Source organism: Passer montanus, unplaced genomic scaffold, assembly GCF_014805655.1.
Source record: "Passer montanus isolate IOZ18808 unplaced genomic scaffold, ASM1480565v1 scaffold12, whole genome shotgun sequence".
Classification (NCBI taxonomy): Eukaryota; Metazoa; Chordata; class Aves; order Passeriformes; family Passeridae; genus Passer; species Passer montanus.
In genome coordinates, this window is record NW_024358722.1 from 14332123 (window position 1) to 14350478 (window position 18356).

Sequence of the window (18356 nt, forward strand, 5' to 3'; positions counted from 1 at the left end):
CCTTGGTGGGTCGTACTCCCTTCCCGAGCACGGTATCAAGCATTTTTTCCGTAGACTATGAAGCCAGAAGTGGGTTGTAACTGCTGGATGACTTCACCGAAAACACCACACAAGAATCTAACTCCATACATCAAAAAGGAGTCATACAATTCTTAAAAAGCCTGAGGATGTTTACTTGAAGAGTTTGAAGTTTTGTAGCTGTCAAATAAAAGATAAAATCCTCATAGAATAGCGCCATGTGCCTTCCAGGGGTGTACAATTAGGAACAGATGAATACAAGTTGAAAACTCATTATAAAGCACACACCCTCTCCCTATTTTGGTAGGATTTTCCTTAAACTAATATTTCTAATGTTTTGCTATCCCTTGACTTTTTTTTTTTTTAATTTCTAAAGCCCTAAATTTCTTTGTTGCTTTTGGGAAATTTCTCAATTCTCTGCCACTCTCAGGAAGGTGTTATCTCCCCTACAAAAGAACCTAAAATAATTCCCAACATTCAGTACTGCAGCAATAATTCCCTCTTAGAAGAAGGAACATGTTTTCATTTGTTTTGTTTCTTCTCTCCACTGATTAAAAGCAACAATGAGTCCAAAGGAATAGTACAATACCATCAAGTAATTGTTGCCTCTCACAACAAATGTGAAGGGGATCAGGAAACACACCCACCCTTGATTACTGGGAAAATATCAGGGATAGAAGATGTCAGCAGGGGCAACTAATTCTGTTCATCAGTTTACACAGACGAAGGTAAGAGAGACCAGCACCAGCCCTCCATTCATTAGCTGTACGGAATTACAGTGGTTCGGGGGTGGCAGAATTACACAAGGAATTAATAATCCCTTCATCTTCCTGCCATAATACCTCCAGTTTGGGATATTTTCAACTTTGGTTCTGGTGTCTGCTGCTGGATGAAAATGGCTGAGTGATGAAGGCCTCTATGAGGTGTGCAGACGGGTCGGCACCTCTCAAGGAGGGACAGCAGCCCAGTGGTACAAGAACATGGCTTGGCCATTCCATAATTTCCAGACATCTAAAATGATCAATGCTTTCTGTGCTAGAAAGAGTGACACTGCTGTCTGTACTCAATGGAGGTTTTTGAAGCCTACTCCCAAACATTATATGCAGTGTCAGTGTTTATTAAAGATAACTAATGCCCTAACACTTTATTTACTTCTGTTTATTGCTATTTTAGCAAGAGTCACCAGAGAGTAGCTATGCTTCTGGTCCACCAGGGTTCTTTAATCACTGTTAGTAGGTAAAATCATGTGTGACAACTAATCCAAAAAGCAGATTATATTTATTTTGGCTACAGTGGCTTGCAATTCGTTAAAATCAACAAAGCCTTTTCATTAGCCCCCTGCTGATGTCCTAAAACCAGATATTTCAAGGGTCTCAAAGCACAGAGCTACACACGTGCAGTAAAGCTGGGACTCACAGACTTGCCGTTGCCATATTTACCGTAAAATCTTATTAAAAACAACAGCAAACTTCTTATTTTCTTTCATAAGAGGGCTTAATTTATGATCTCAAATTCCAAAATTAAAATCTTAGAGTCAGGACTTCTTAAATTTCAAGAAGTATAAGTGAATAAAAAATAAAGTCATCAGTTAATTACTTGCTCAGGGTTGTGTGTTTTAAAAAAAAGCTGTTGCAACACTGTAAGGAGTGAGATTACAGGTTCAGCAAGTCTAAATATTAGCCTACATGCTTGCTGAGCCCCCTACATCCTGGAACCACATTTGAATAATTGAATTTCTAGTTAACAGTGATCTTCTCATTCTCATTCTTTGTGATATCATGTCTCTGGCCATGATCTCCTGATGACAGTGCCTCAGACCCACGACCATGAAGACATACGCTTGGAATCACAGAGGATCAGAATAGATCTACACAAAAGTTACAGGGCTCCCTCTCTTCTCCAACCTCACTACTCTTCAAACAGTGCCAGGAAGTTCACAAACCCAAAAGAAGCCTTACCATAACCACCAAGGGCCAGCATTCAAATAAAATAGTAAATCAGTGAATCAGAAGGCCACATAATTGATTTATATATATATATATATATATATGTATACACTGATTTGCATCACTGAAGTTTTTCCTCTCTTGTTATGAATTTACTGAGTGACATGCATGCTTTTGGTCACTACCCTTTCACCCTCTTTCAGAGAAGTGACTTAAGACCCTTGCCACTCTGAAAAAAGCTACTCCTGACCTCCACTGCATGAGTCGTATTTATTTCCCACAGCTGGATGTAGATGTGGATCTGCTTTGCAAATTTTCATGTGTACTGCTGAAGTGGAGTCCTTGTTTGTCCCCCTAAGCACAATCTTGAACGTTGTCAAGGCCGATTATTAGACATCACTTCATACCAGCCCTTTCCAAATCTGCGGATCTCCAGTGGTTTAGAGGGAAGCCGAGAGCAGTCCTTTAGTGAGAGAACCAGTCCTAAATACCCAAACCAGCATGGTGCCAGGCTGCCCCTGAGACAGGAGGGTCACTTCATCTCCCTCAGTGCCACTGTCCTCCAGCTGGCTGCAGCCTCTCCAAGTTCACACACTGAACACAAGCTGGCTGCTGAAGCAGAGAATAAAATCCAGACTAGAAGGAAAACCAAGATACAAAGCTTTTCTCCAGTGGCTAATCAGAGTTCTGTCCACAGGGAAAACTGAGCCCCATCTGACATACAACTTACTGTTTTGGCTCTCCATAATTAAAACTATTGTTGCCATGGCAATACAAAGGCTGCTGAAAATACACACACAGCTCGTGTCATGCCTCTTTGGTGATACAATTTGTTGTCCCAGTCTGGCTTGTGCCAGGATGGAACAAAACGTGACTCGGAAATAGTTGACTTGACGAGGTTTGTTATTTAGGAATCAGACATTGTGTGAGCTGTGAGACCACTTTCTCAGGCTCCCTAACATGACCACTAATCCTGTTAAAGTCAATAGCAGTTTTAAAGATAATTTCAAAGAGAAGAGTTCTGATCCTACACTACTAAATTTCTCAAAGCACTATAAGGAAAGAATTTTTTTTAAAAGTACAGAGAATGATAAAGAACCAACCAGAAGGATTAATATGCATATTCTTAAAAGTAGATACAAAATTAAAATGCAAAAACCTGATTATAGCTTCAATACCACAAACATGCCGGGTATGGTTAGCATTTGTTTATTAATCTGAAACTGTGATCTCCACTGAGCATGTTTTAATCAAGTATAATTTACAGGTCACTCAATGACCCACGAACAGCGGCAAGTAATCTCCTACTGAAGAAATATCATCAAACATAACTCTTTCTGTAGATACACACCTATATAGGCATAACCCACACAGACACATCAACAAGTTTTTTATAGGATGGGACAACAATTTTAGTTTTGCAACTTGCAATCCAGTTATGTGAAAATCTCTAATAGGATTCCTGAGGTGCACAAGAGCTTAGTCATGTGGAAAACTTACAGGTGCAACTGTGACTTTTAAGGACTTGTATGGGAATATCTGCTACAACAAAAAGGTGAGTTGCAGAGACTTAGGTAAAAATCCCATTGATGCCAATGTCTGTTGACAACAGTCAGAGTTTTGTTTATTTCTGGACCGGAAAGCTTCATATGGCTCAAGCACAAACCAAGAGAGATGGCTGTGGGCTGGAAGGTAGACCAAGGAGGGGTGAGATCCAGGAGAGCCACCCAAGCAAGGAGGCAGCCACTTCTTTTATCATCTGGGTTATTATGGCTCTTATATTTCTGCAAAGCAAAATACTATCTATTATACAAATCCCAGCAGAAAGTTTGTGTGCAAATGCTTCAGCTGCCATGTGGCCGCTGTAAGATCAATTATAGATACGGGGATGGATCATGGAAGATCTCTGGGACAATCAGGGTAAAGCAGGAAGACAGAGTAGGGAGTGTAGAAAAAGGGTGTTCAGCAATGACATCTAGGGAGAGGGTCTGGGAACACCTGCTTCAGAGAATTGACACCACATGGACACTCTTTTCTCAGAGAGCAGCAAAAGAAATCTGCACAGCTCCCTGAGGAACAGATGCAGCACCAAAGTTCAAACAGGACAATCCAGGGGATGCCTTAAAGGCAGACGGTGATCGGTATCATGATGGTGTAGGTGTATGTAACAGCAATACAAAAAATTCAAACCTTATTGCTTTACCCCAACTGTTTTCCCCAAAGAAAGAGGAGGGGTAAAACAAAAAGGCATCATAGCAGTTGGACACATCATTTTATACACTCGTGGATAGAGCTCAGATACTCTGGTTATTAGCACATGATAAAATTCTATAAAAAACATGTGAGGCTATGGAAAAAGAATAGGAGGAAAAACTAATGGGCCAGAAGAACAATAAACTGCCAGATGGGAGGTCCCAGTTCAAGAAGAATTTGAAGGAATGGAGAGATGTATTCTTGGAAGAGGAAGGGTACATCAGGTAGCTGAAATATTGAGTTTCCAGGAAAGAGGGGAGAGTATTAATGACAGTGCAGCTGACGGTTTCAGAAGCTACCAATGAAATTATTTGCCCTTCTTTTTCAGCTGAAGAGGTGACAGTGTGGATATGGCAGCTGATTTACATACATCATCATAACTTCCACAGGAATATCAGATTTCTTTATAAGGACTTGTAGTACCAGCTTTGCAGGTCAGTGGCAATGTCTAACAGAGCCACTGGAGACAAAGGGTAAGATTCAGAGAGGCACTAAGGTGCCTGAAACAGGGCTTAACATGAATTTAATTGCCTAATTATAAAAAGATTCCAAAACCCCCTGCTTCAGTAACTCTAAATGCATCAGGGCTAACATTTATGACCACAAAGACCAGTGGAAATCAATTTCTGCTACCCTGGCAGCCATGTGCCTATCACCTCTCTAAGCTCACCCCACTGCGATCTGGATTCAGGTCTCTCAACACTGCCTGTGTCATGAAGGGGCCCAGACCCCAAGGTGAGCTTGGGTTTCTCTCATCACATGCCAAGAGTACCCTCTTTCCTAAGCCCTGCTTTTTTGCCAGTGCCTCTCCAATATGAAATACCTAAGTTCTGCCATAACAGCACACTGGCTTCTGTGCAAGGCATCTGTCATGAACCAGCCAGCTGACTGTACTCTGCTTTGATTCAGCCCACAGCAAAAAGAGGGGTTTTTTTTATTATTATTTTTTAGGGATTACCACACACTAAACTGAAGTAGATAAGGTGACCAAAGGGATAACTGCATACTGCCCCAGAGTTTCATTTCAGTTTGGGTGATGTTAGCACACCAAACACAAAACTGCTTTCAGGATTGGGCCCTGACTGTATGCCAACACTTGCCCAGCATGAGGAACAAGGAACAGGCACCAAGAAAGCTCCAGAACAGCATTTTCCAAGCTTGAGCCAGGTTTAGTAATATATCAAGACTTTAGAACATATAAAACAATCAAGGGACCAGCATGGTGTTTGATATTCTTTCCAGTCTGACTTTAATATGTTCTCACAATTTGCAGATGTCCCATCTATTTATGACGTCCTTTATGGCATGTAGATTTTGTTACAACAAAAATTCAGGTTGTGGATTTTTGCCAGTGGCAAGCTGATGTTGTTCAGAGCAGCATTAAAATGCTATCATGCTGTTAGATTAAGCAACCTATTTTCTCTACTAGCACAGATTGTACTTTAGTTTCACCCTTACACCTACCAAATTGCTGGTTTTTGCAACATTTCTCTTTGAAGGTAGTTGCCAATCTCCAAACCAATGCTATTTTCACCAAATGAAAGAAGTTTGTAAAGGAGTACAATAAAAGTAGGAGCTGGACCTCTTTGCAAGAGTTTTTTGTATTTAAAAAAATTATTAGAAAAAAAATAAAGCAGTAAGGAAAAAAACAGTGAGTCATATTTCTTCTCTACTTTTAAGCAGGACTCCTACCAGGTGACTCACAAATATCGCCACGTGTATTAATATGAAACAGGTTTTATAAAATAAGTAGCTGTGGTATGTACCCTGTACATATACCTGGTCCTAAACCTGCTAACATAACAACACCTAATGATTTAACACTTTTTCTCCCTTTGCTCCTATTTTTTCTTTTGAAAATCTCTCATCCCTCACCTCTTCTTTGCCCTTTGTGCAATTCAGGGCATTTTCATCTGTAGTTCTTTAAAGGGAATAGTCCGTGATGGGGACACTGAGACCAGAAACAGATACAGTCCAATGCAGACACAGGCATTTCAGCTAGGGCACTTCTAGGACTTTAAATATAAATACTAAATAGGCTGGAGAAATAATAATAAAAAAAAACTGCAAAAAGAGACCAAACTACAAGAAACCAGTCACATCGATTAGCTGATTAGTTTGCCAGTGAGTGATTAGTCAGAAAGACTGGAATTAGTCAGTGAAGCCCTGTCTCCCATGAATAAAATGTGGGGAGGACACCCTTTCCCACCTTCGGTGACAGATGATATCTGTTTTCTCCTTGGAGTTTGAATTTAAGAGCCACTGAAGCTCAGCAAGAGTATATTCTGGCTCAAATGAGCTGAAAATTGCATTCAATTTGAATTTCAAAACGAGAGAGGAGAAGAAGGAATGGGGGGAGAGGGAGGGAGCGAGCTCAGCAGGACCCATCATGCCAGGTCCCTCTTGCAGCAGGTCCAGCTGCACCCAGGCAGGCTGCAGAGCTGAAACGCAGGGCATGATGCAAAGAAAAGAGCATTGCTGGACAACAGCCCAGTTCCAGTTTAAAAATAAACGTTTTGCTGTCAGGATCAAAGCAAACTCTGCTTTTATGTATATTACAAGCTGTATGTTCAGAAGAAAAAGATTCTTCTGGTTACTTGAGGGGAGAGAGGCATTGGGAAGGTAGAGCTGGCCAGAGGGAAGGGCGGGTACCCAGCTTTCCCACTAGAAAATCCTCAATAATTCAGACTAATCTGAAAGTTCTTGCCATCCCCCTTGCACAGAGTATATACACTGAATGCATGCACTGAATTTTCCTTAACGTAAGGTTCATTTAAGGTTACATTTTTTAGCATGGGGTGGGGTAACATTTAATTTATGTCTTTGTGGGTGAAGGGATTATTTCCCCTTCCCTTTGTGCATTAAATTTGCAGTTATATCTGATGACACTGAAAGAAATGGAGTTACGCCTGCAACCCAAATATATCCTGCAATTTGATGGCATGATAGCTGTTGGTCTCTTTAATGCAACTGATAATGTTCAATAGCCAATATAAAAATGATAACATACCAAATCAAGAGATTCTTCAGCAAATTTCTTACCGACTTCAGTGTGCAATTTGACCCAAGAGTCTGGAGTAGTAATAAAATAATTACAATTAATCATGAGAAATAATTAATAACTTAAGGACTAAACTATGTCCATTTATACATTCAGGATCAGCATTTTCAATGTACCCTTGAGAGGCTTTTAGCTTCCCTTCCTAAACAGAATGCTTGCAATAGCATTTAGAACTGGAGAGTTAAGCTATCAGAAACTGGCAACTAATTTGGTTCATGGTATTTTTATGTGGCATTATTTTCACAGATAGAAGGATCCCTATTACACCAATAACCCACTCATATCCTCTGATGCAGCTGATATTTCAAAGCACAATGTTTTTATCACAAGTTTTTCCTCTTTTTTCCAAGTAAGGGTTTTTTGCTTTGATAAATCAGTACATTGCCAGCTTTACACACGTAGATGATGTGAGTCAGGATTCAAATCCAAAAGAGAAAAAAAAACCAAAACATGAGGTCAATTTTCCTGGCCATCGCATTAAATAAAAGCTCCCAGGCAACATAGTCAAGCACACACTATTAGATATACCTCGGTATGCCGTGCCTTCAGCAAGGCTTAGATTTCCCTCTATGGCTAAAGACTGTATTAACACCCAAAGTGAACTACTGCTGCTTTTAAGCTTTTCCAATCACCAAATTAATTCTTAACCTGTTCTTTTGGCAGATAAAGAGACAACTGGAACACCTCTAAATTCTGTTTGCAAACTTTGCACCACACAGAAGTTTCCAAATACTGCAGGCACTTGGATAAAAATGTGTAAGCACTCATGACCACTTGAAGAAGACCCTACACCTCTTTGTGCACCACACTGGTCAGAGGAACTACTCAGACTACAGGGCACTTTATAGATATCCAAATATGCAATTGTATGTCTCACTCTGGAAGACATTTTTGGATACTATTGTTTCAAGTTTCACTCTTGCATTGCCTTCTTTCTGCCTTGATTGTAACACCGCAGAAATACCGATCTCCCATCTCCATGCTGTCCCCTCATATGCTCTGGTTTTCTTAAATGCACACTCCAGAGGTTCATTTCTGGAGGGGAAAAGGAGAAATACACAGATCTGTCTCTATCACTCTGTTTCTCAAAGAAAGCTTTCTCTGAAAATCAGACTATCTGCCATGCTTACTTTACAATGCTTCCTTCACTGATGATGATACTCACTTTACAGGAGGGAGAACAATAAATATGCAAAATACATGGCACATTCCTGACAGATCAATCTTCATACTGGAGCTTTCAGATCTAACACTACTAATAAGAAACAATAAGAGCATTTGCCTGACGACAGCATTGTACTAAGCAGCACCATGGCTTGCAGACCAGAGCCAAGCCACGTCCAGTCCGCTGTGGTCCATCTGCACCTACTCATGTGGACATGCCCCTGATGGTGCTCTGCTCTTCCAGCTGGGAAGGCCCTGCCTGATCCTGCTGTGGCTGTCGGCACTCAAACTGCTCTGCGGCCGGAGCGCCGTTAGCAGGCAGCGAGGAATGCCAGGCCAGCGTGGGTGACAAGCATGGCATCAGAGGAAATACTTGGCAATTTCTCCAAGGTATGGGACACTAGAGTAGTTTAGCTGAACAGCATGTGTGCCCTCATAAGGCTGCAAGGTCAAGAAGACCTTATGTTATTTATTAGGTGAGTGCTGGTTTCATGCACTAAAATATTGCATTAAGATGTGACCTGCAGGAGGACTTGCCTGCTTGGGAAAAAAATTAAAGTTCCCTATTTTTTTCTATAAGTCCCTTTTATAGTTGAACATCACTTATTCAACATTGCATAATTACCATTATGAAACATGGATATACCTCACAAAGAAAACCTAAGAGGGGTAACAATTTCACACAGAAGCCACCTTCTGAAACTTTTCTTCAGTCCTTTAACTCACTGCTAACTAAACTGGGGAGGCATGAAGCCGTGTGGTCTGCAAACCAGAGTATGAATGCAAAATTCACTAAATGTAAACTCTGCCACTGTTTTATTCTATGCAGTATTTTACTCCAAACATGTTTTTACTGCAGCAATATTTGGTGTAAGAACATCCTGCCTCTCAAAGCCAAGACAGAAAAAGGAGAAAAATATTGCTGGGTTTTCTTGTTGTTGATTTGGACCGCAGTGATTTTTGAGTAACTTAAAAGGTAAATTATAAAGGGTGTATCTTCATAGATCACATCAAAGAGCTTTGGCAAATCCATGCTGTCCAGGAAAATTACTTATTCACTGGAAACAACACTACTCTCAGAGATGGCATGCCAAAACCTGCAAACAACCACCACTGTGGAAAACACTGCCCCAGGGGTGCCCTGTGAAGAGGACATCCCTAGCAAAGAGGAGTGGGATACACACAAGTCTCCCCAGCGCCTCTCTTGGTACCGATTCCAATCTCAACCTGTTAAGGTCCATCCCTGGTTGTCATGGCACAAGATTGCTGATGATTTATTAAGAGCTCTTAGCTCCGTCAGGCAGTTTACAATTAACAGCTTCTCCTTTTCTTAAATAAAAATAAATACATAAATGAAATCAGAGCTGCTAAGTGCTGGGTGTACCCAAATGACATCATCAGCAACTGCCAGTCACACAGGCTGCAAAAATAAATAAGGGATGGGGGCGGGGGGAGCAGAGGGGGAGGCAGGGTATTTACTCAATCAGTACCTATTTTTGAATTTCCTTCAAGCTGGCTTGGACCAAGAGCCATCAATTATTTAAAAGAAGTAACATGATGCTTCCTTTGTTGAGGCAAATCTGCAAGCAGACCCCAAGAGAGAATAAAAAATGAATTAGGCAGAATTTATTAGTGCGCTTGAAGAAAACAGATTCAGCTATCAGAGCTGACTGTGCTTTTAAAAATAGTGTATTTCTGCCCATGAACAACAGTTTCTGTCTTTCTCCCATACCCCAACGGATCCTCAATAATCTTACCTCTCCCCGATCCTTATGCTTTCTTTTTTTCTTTTTCAAGAGGGCATAACACTGAAAGAGGCATCAATCACTCCTTAAACTTCTTCCTTCTTTTCTGACTTGACTTGATGTATTGTCTTCATTTAAATTACAAATATACTAATCTAAAACACTGTTTACCAAGCAACATATTAAATGAAAGATGCAAGAAATTGCATCACTCATATTTTAAAAATGGCTTTAGACTCAGGGACACATAAAAACAATGAGACAGGATGATCTGCCTTGGTTGCTATATTTCAATCCTAGCAAATGAGATTTGGTTCCACTGGTTTTCTGCTCAGGACACTGCTAACCTCCAGTCGAGCACACCCTGCCAAAACCAGCACAAAAGGTCCTCCTTGGCACGTGTTGGTTGGGGTTTCTGCAACGCTCCAGGGATTTGTAGAGACCAAGGTCTCGGTCCCTGGGTCTGCACCTGGTCAGACTCCAAGTTCACACCTGAATCCCTCCAGGGCTGTGAGCAGGAGTCTGGCTGTGCCGGAGGCTGCGGCATGGACAGAAAGCAAGCAGAGGCTGATTCCAACCCAAGTGACAGCACCCGACTGCAGGAACTGTAACAGCAAAGGGAACACTTGCAAGACTAAAAAAACCAAAAAAGCACTGCCTTCATTCAAAGGCTCCCTGCTTCATCCTTCACACCAGGGAAACAATGCATTTAGATCATTTTGGGTGACCTTTTGTGGCGTCCAGCAGCTGGAAAGGGCAAATGCCGCTTTACGAAAACACGGAGCTCTCTTGCGCGTGATCGCAGCAGGGCGGAGAGGCTCAGCCTCCTCCCGGGGCTGGGGCTCCTTCCCCCGGGCCTCGGGTGGTCGCCAGCAGCTGGGGGCCTCAGCTGAGGTACCCTTGCTTGCCCCTCTTCCCCTTGGAGGAGCTGGAGCCAAGGTTCTGACACTCCCTCCAGCACAGGGAGAGTACAAGGCGGTCACACTACAGCAGGGATGAGCCTCAGGTGTCGGATTTAGGCTGGCTCATTCTCCCCCTGCTCCAACCCCAAAACAAAACAAAGCCCATCACTTATTAGTTCCTCTGAGGGCAGGGTGTGATTAAAACTGTGCTTAGTGCAAAAGCCAAGTAAGTTTGATAAGAACTGTAACATGGCCTCAAGAAGGATTTTCTCATGTCAAAGAAATTACTGGAACATTATTTATCAGCATAAGCCTCAGAGAAACTGTTTGGAAACAGGGACCATTACTGACCAGATATGTTTGTGTTTCCTCAGGTCCACTCAGAGGGACCTTTTCACACATATGATCCTCGCGTCACCATAATGGGGATCATGAATTATAGACTTAGATTAGTTTGGGTTGGAAGGGACATTTAAAAGTCATTGAGTCCAACCCCTCTGCAATGAGCAGGGACATCTTCAACCAGATCAAGCTGTTCACAGCCCCATCCAATCTGACCTTGAATGTTTTCAGGGATGGGGCATCTACCACATCCCTGGGCAGCTCCTTCCAGTGTTTATCCGCCCACATTGCAAAAACTTTATTCTTTGTGTCTCATTGAAAGGGACCCTCTTTTAGTTTTAAGCCATTACTCCTTGTCCTATCACACAACACCTTGCTAAAAGGTTTGTCTATCTTTTTTAAAGGCCCCCTTCAGTCCTGAAACGTGCTGTAAGATCTGCCTGGAGTTTCCTCTTCTCTAGGCTAACAACCACAACTCTCTCATCTTGTCCTCACAGGAGAGGTGCTCCAGATCCCTGATCATTTTGTGGCTCTTCTCTAGACTCACTCCAGCAGGTCCATGTCTTTCCTATGCTGAGGATCCCAGAGCTGGATGCGGTACTACAAGTGGGACAGAATCCTCACCCTTGCTCTGCCAGCCACGCTGCCCTGGATGCAGCCCAGGATGCAGTTGGCATTCTGGGCTGCAAGCAATGCACCAAAGAGGCTGAGAGCTTGAATATAGGATTGCTGGCTGTCATGTTACCCTTTTACAATTAGCAATGAGGGAGAATGAAAACAATGAGAAATATTTAAGCAGTTCTATAGAGGATTTTTTTAAAAGGAAAACATCTACAGTTAGCGGGGGGTGGTGCTGACCACAGGGCAGAGCACTAAGCCCAGTTTATCCCACTGAGTGCTAGCAGTGGTATGACAACAGCCCCTGCTTCTCCCCATTTCCCACACTGTGTTCCACAGCAACCTCAGCACAAGCTGCAGTGGCTTCACTGTGAATGGCCTGGTCTTGCTAGTGAGCAAGAGTCTACACAAAAACAGTTCCTCGTTCCTCAGACATTCATGGAAACAACTGCACCAACGCTGGCTCACCCAGTACCCATGCAGTGCCCTGCAGGGATGCCCCAGCCCTCTGAGGGAACAAAGGTGCTCTAGACCTGCTCTTCTCCAAAGCATTGCTTTCAGGATGCTCTCTGAAAACCGTAACAATCTATTCCAACCACTTGAGTTCACAAAATCCCCACTGGCTTCTGATCTCACAGATTAATCCAGGATCTCTGTTGGCCTTTCACTAACCCAAACATGATTATGCATCATAAATCTAAATACATTCATGAATTTGCCTTTGAATAAATATTTTAAGGGTAGTATCAAGTTTCATAGTGTTCTGCTTCCATACATAGCAGCTTTCCTTTTTAACTTCCACCTCAGATGCCTTACTTAGGCAGAAGAAGAAAGAAAGAACTGCAAAGACCTAACTCAAGTGAACGAGAAAGCTGACACCAGGAGGTGCCAAGGCAACATCATTCCACTTCTCCTCCTCACCTCTTCCTCTCTGGCCGGTAACCACAAGATCCTGAATGCCAAACTTTGGAAAATATCCTTGCAGAGGTAACATCTGCTCCCTTGGCATACTTCTTGAGCAGTTCTATCGGCAGCTTTAGGTTTGTCCAAGTCTATCATATGACAAGAGTGCAGATGGGTTGCCTTGGATGCTTTGTCTTCCCGGATGACATTTTCCCTTTATTAACATTTTATTCTAAGGAAAACATATGTACAAACTGTATGTGAAAGGTTGCATGTGCACACAATTTCACACCAGTGAGGGGTTTTCTCTAGCCTCTGTCTGTCTAGATTTTTTACTAGCATTTAGCTTGGATTCCTACAAGGCCCCTGACTTTTATTGAAGTCAGTATGTGGCATCAAGCAGATTAGGCCCTTACTGTGTGGATCTGCATTTCAACCAGCTATTCTTCCACACGCTGTAACTTTTCCCATCTGTGTTGATCTTTCTTTGCAAATTAGCACCTGAGTCCTCAGAATATTAGACGTGCAGGAAAGCGGCTCATTTCAAGTTAACTTCTGCTCCCCCTGAAATCAGTGGGAGTTTTGCCATTTATCCATCATTCAGATGAATAAGAGAGCTGTGACACAGTTGCTATACATACAGGTAGCAGTCCTTTTCCCTTACTTTGGTAGTTTTATATCATCTTATCTTTTATATATTAATCACAGTCACAAATCTGAATATATGGGGGTGTTTTTTTAACTGTAAAGAAAACTACAGTTCAAATTAGCCAGTAAGCCACAAATTGTGACAGAATAAAAGCAAAGTATTCCAAGGGAAAGGAGGGTGAGGCATCTAATTAAATGGAGAAATACAGAACAAGGCGGGGGGGGGGGGTTAAAAAGAAACCCTAGATTATCCAAACAGAATATTCCTAACTTTTTTCAAAGTTCTTGTGGTGAGAGTATTTGTTAGGATGTTTCATGAATACTGCATGAATGGCTTTAGAAGGTATGAAATGAAAGAAGTGCAATACTCTAAAATCAGGGTGCACTCTCAGAGTGTGGTTTAATACACTAATCTCTTATTTCCTGAGCAGATACAGGCACAGAGCTACAAAACTGCAAAGTACCTTCCCATTTATTGTAACATACACTTCCAACAGGGCTTAACATTTACTGACTGGTATCCAAAATCGACAAAATTCTTCCACCCTACAGTCAGGGAAAAGCTTGAGAAGGCCACAACTCACATCAGAAAAAAGACACCAAACATGGGCTCTGGTGGACCAAACTGAGAATTTCATTTCAGAGTATAAAAATCTGAAGAATACCCGGTATCAACAGCTAGAATCTATGAAAAATTATGAAACTGAGCTCTTCACTGGTATTTTCATCTGGACTAAGAATAGGGAACATTTGCTCCAACCTCTCTTTACAACAGCAGCTGCCGATCTCCTAAGTAGATGTATTATGAGGAAACACGATTGATGAAACTGAAGGGTTATTTACCACTCCATTAAAATGGGCCAGTGAACTGGTTAGGATTGAGTGAGGGTCTGGGGATTTGGGCACAACCACAGCATTGGAAAAAAAACCCAAAACCAACCAGTCCTGACTTCATAGATATTTCCAGATCTTTGTGCTGGTTCGCTCATGTTCACCTTCACTATCCCATTGACATAAAGCATCCCCTCTGAATTATACCTCTTGTTCACCAGATAAAATCATGCTCACCAGAGAAGAAGATTTTAAAAGTCAAGTGCAGGAACTTCAGGAGGTGTACAGAGAGTGGATCCTCTTATATTTCTTAATTTCAGGGGGATCTGTGCCTCTCAGGTCAACGTAGGACATTCACACCCTTCAATGCTTACTCATCTCCAGTGAATAAATATGCCAAGGACCAAAACTCATATGAGAAAATCCTAAAGTCAGAATTAGTCAGTTTGACATGAGTACTAAATATTCTATGAGGGTATAACTTGGCTCACATAAGTGAGTAACTTAAACATCTGTTAAAGTGGACAAAATACTCTTTTAAAAGGGAATACCATGGCATGGTACTTAACATTCAAGTAAAGGAATTTCATTTGGTGTTCTTTACTATAGTATACATGCATCATAAACCTAGATAAACTTGTAATGCATATAATGCTTCTAACACAAAATATATTCATAAGTACACATTCACACCATGCACACGTAATAAACATATCCACCTCAGATAAAACAGTTTATACTTTGAAGCACCTCTCATGAGGCCCACACTAATCCAAAATACATAATGCTTATGTAAGGTATCATCAAAGGAAACAATCACAGCTAATTTAGAAATGAGGAAAACAAGACAGCAAATAAACTCATCCATACTTGAACAGTTATTCTGTAGGAGTGCTGAGAATAAAACCTAGAACTCTAAACCACAAAACATCATCCTTGTCATACTCAGCATGTGTAATGTAGCCAAAAATTACATAAACCCTTTTATGCCACAAACTGCAAGTAGAAATGTCAGCGCAAAAGACAGAGAATAATTAATTTTGCATTTCAGCAGATACTTTTTTTAGAAGTTGCATGTTGGATAGATTGTTATATGCAATCTTCAGAAATTTTCCTTTTCAGCTACACAGTGCATAGGGTTTTCTCTTGAGAATAGAGCTCAAGACCTCCAAGAAAGAAAAATTTGTGTTTCTGAGGTCCAGAGTGAGAACTCTGAGCTGATGCCTAAAATAAGGCAAAAAATTTAATTTTGCCTAACAATTAAAAACTTCTTAAATTATCTAACCATCAGATGTTATTCTAAATTAAAAGTATGAGGGAAAAATAGATTAAATTTTATTACTTTCAGAATAGTCAAAATCAGAATTTTGATAACTGATGACCCTCTTGCTCCTTCTTTCTTTAAACAAGGAAAGTTCTGCACGCAGAAGCTTGCCATGTGTGCTTCAGTGGGAGAGGAGGAGCCATTAAATGTCTCCCTATCACTGGGAGACGCTTCAATTAAAGGAGGGTTTGGGGAAGTTAGCAGCTATGGTTGTAATTTCCAGATGTTTCAGAGACGTGAGAAGACCTCTAGTAAAAATCCAGAAGACTCCAAATAAACCACACAAGGAACAAAGTGAAAGACCATAATGAATGACCAGTCTCAAACTACAGGTAACAGCCATTATGCCTGTTATTTAATATTTTTATTCATGAGGTTAGCATTATTACCAATAGTAATAACATGTATCTAATACACATGCAAACATTGGTTTTTTTAAACTGGAAAATTTGGCAATGCCACTAAATATTTAAATACCCTTTAGCACAAGGAATTTCAACAATAAGAACTATGAAGTACTGTTTGTACTCCCTGGTATGTATAAATACACTGTCAGCTCCCTGCATTTTCATTTAGCATCAGAAACAGCTTTCCAGGGAGTTAGATGCTGCTGTAAGTGTCAATATCAGTGTTACTATTTATAGTGCTATAAAATACATTTTGAGTTATACTGGTAAAGTTAAGCTTAGGTAGCACTTTTGGCATTAATACCTTAATATAGAAATATTGCTATAAATGTAGTTTACAATTTGGAACGCAAACACAAATTCAGTGTTACTAACAGATCACCTTCTAGATTGCATGAAAACATACTGCCAAAGTGTATTTTAAGCAATCCACAATGGAGCAAAATGCAATGATATAGATGTATTTAAATTTCCCATTTTTACACTGTCACTCAAAAACTTTTCTTCTTCCTTTTTTTCCCCCTAGTTATCGATCTCAAGAGCTTGTGATAGCATTTCAGTTGCTTCGCTGAGCCATTTTTAGATTATGCTTCTTTTTTTAAAAGCTAAATCAGGGCTCAAATGCTTCAATCAATTTAGCTTTTTCAATTAGAGAAGAAAGTTAAAAGAAAACCCTGAAACATGATAAACTACCAAATTTTAGCATCTAGGTTTTTTATGTTGTTTGTTATGTTTTCTTTTTTTTTTTTTTAATATCAATAGCATCCTTTTACATAATAATATCCTTGATGTCTATGGTTGGAATTCATAGCAGGATGGCTCCAGTAATTTTTACCAAGAGGCACAGTTTGAATTTACCACAGCCTGTTCAGGAAGCCACACATGGACAGTCAGGAATTCCTGATGCCCTCATAGCTGTGACCTCTGGCAACACCCTGCAGCAGCTCAGTGATTGCAGGGGAGAACACTATGAAATGCATGACCTTTTGCATCACTGCATGAAACAGAAGGAGTCTGAGACCTTTCTGAGAGCCAAAACCTCCAATCTCAAAAAAAAATCTATCACAGTCCCAGATTAAGCCTGATGCCCACTATCTGAACAGATTAAGCCATTTAAAATGGTACTTCAAAAAAGCCAGAGGCTGCTCCAAAGCAAATCAATATCAACAGAAATCAATGAGGTGCTGTGGAGGAGATTCAGACTGCTTGAATCCTACCTAAGTGGAGAGACATCTCCAAAAAAATCAGAACATCTGGTTTTCACCATCAGATTTTCCTTCAGGTGATTTGATTATTCAGTGGTTCAGTTCCACTTGAGCAACGCTTGTTATATTGGGTTTAGAAAGACAAGTGTGCATGGGTTACACAGCAGTTGGCTGAAGTCCTAATCCTCACATTTTGCTCTGGCACTTACTTCAGACAGGTTACTTGACTTTTCCTCAGATATTTTTATTACTCTAGGGAACAAGCAATCCACCTTACCTTGGACCAGACAACCTGCAATAGCTAATGAGAGAAAACTGAAAATTGAGACTAGCAGCTTGTGCTTTATTTCAGTCTTCCCTTCGGGTTTAATTCAGATGTTCATTTGATCAGTCATCATCCAGATCATTGGATCATATTTATCTTGACTTAACTACACATTTTTGTGAGTGCAGGGATGCAGCACACTTGAGTACAGACACCTGTAGTACAGGTATAAAAGAACATATAAGTTCAAGGGAAATGTTTCACAACATTGATTTAGTCATGCAAGACAAGTATTTGGAGAATTTGATAGAAGATAATAAACCATGGTTAAAATCCATTCTCTTAAATGTGATATTTTTATTACGTTTTTCTTTCTTTTCTTCAGTTGTAACCTGCACATATTTTTTTAGGTCCGTAATAGGCAGTCACTGCTGAAACAACTGGTAGGAGATAATCAGCAGATTTGAATAGTTGGGGTGATTGTCTGATTATTTAATCAAAACTGTTTTTAAGCACTTCATTAGGATTTTAATGGCAAATGGCAACACACAATTAATTAGAAAAACCTGCAGACACCAGAAATCTTGTCCTGAAACACTTGTATCCTGCACACATGCAATTCTGATCAGATGCCAATAGGAAGTGCAGGTTGTTGTGCTCCATTTGTGGCTCAAGCTGCATCATTTAGGAACCAGTGGATCCCACAACTAAATGCCAGTATTGA

The 18356-nt window shown here is 40.7% G+C and overlaps 1 protein-coding gene across 20 annotated transcripts in view; it reads right to left on the reverse strand.

The window, feature by feature from the left end:
* ESRRG (estrogen related receptor gamma) overlaps positions 1-18356 on the reverse strand; it is a 389280-nt gene that overhangs the window by 280569 nt on the left and 90355 nt on the right. The window lies entirely within an intron of this gene.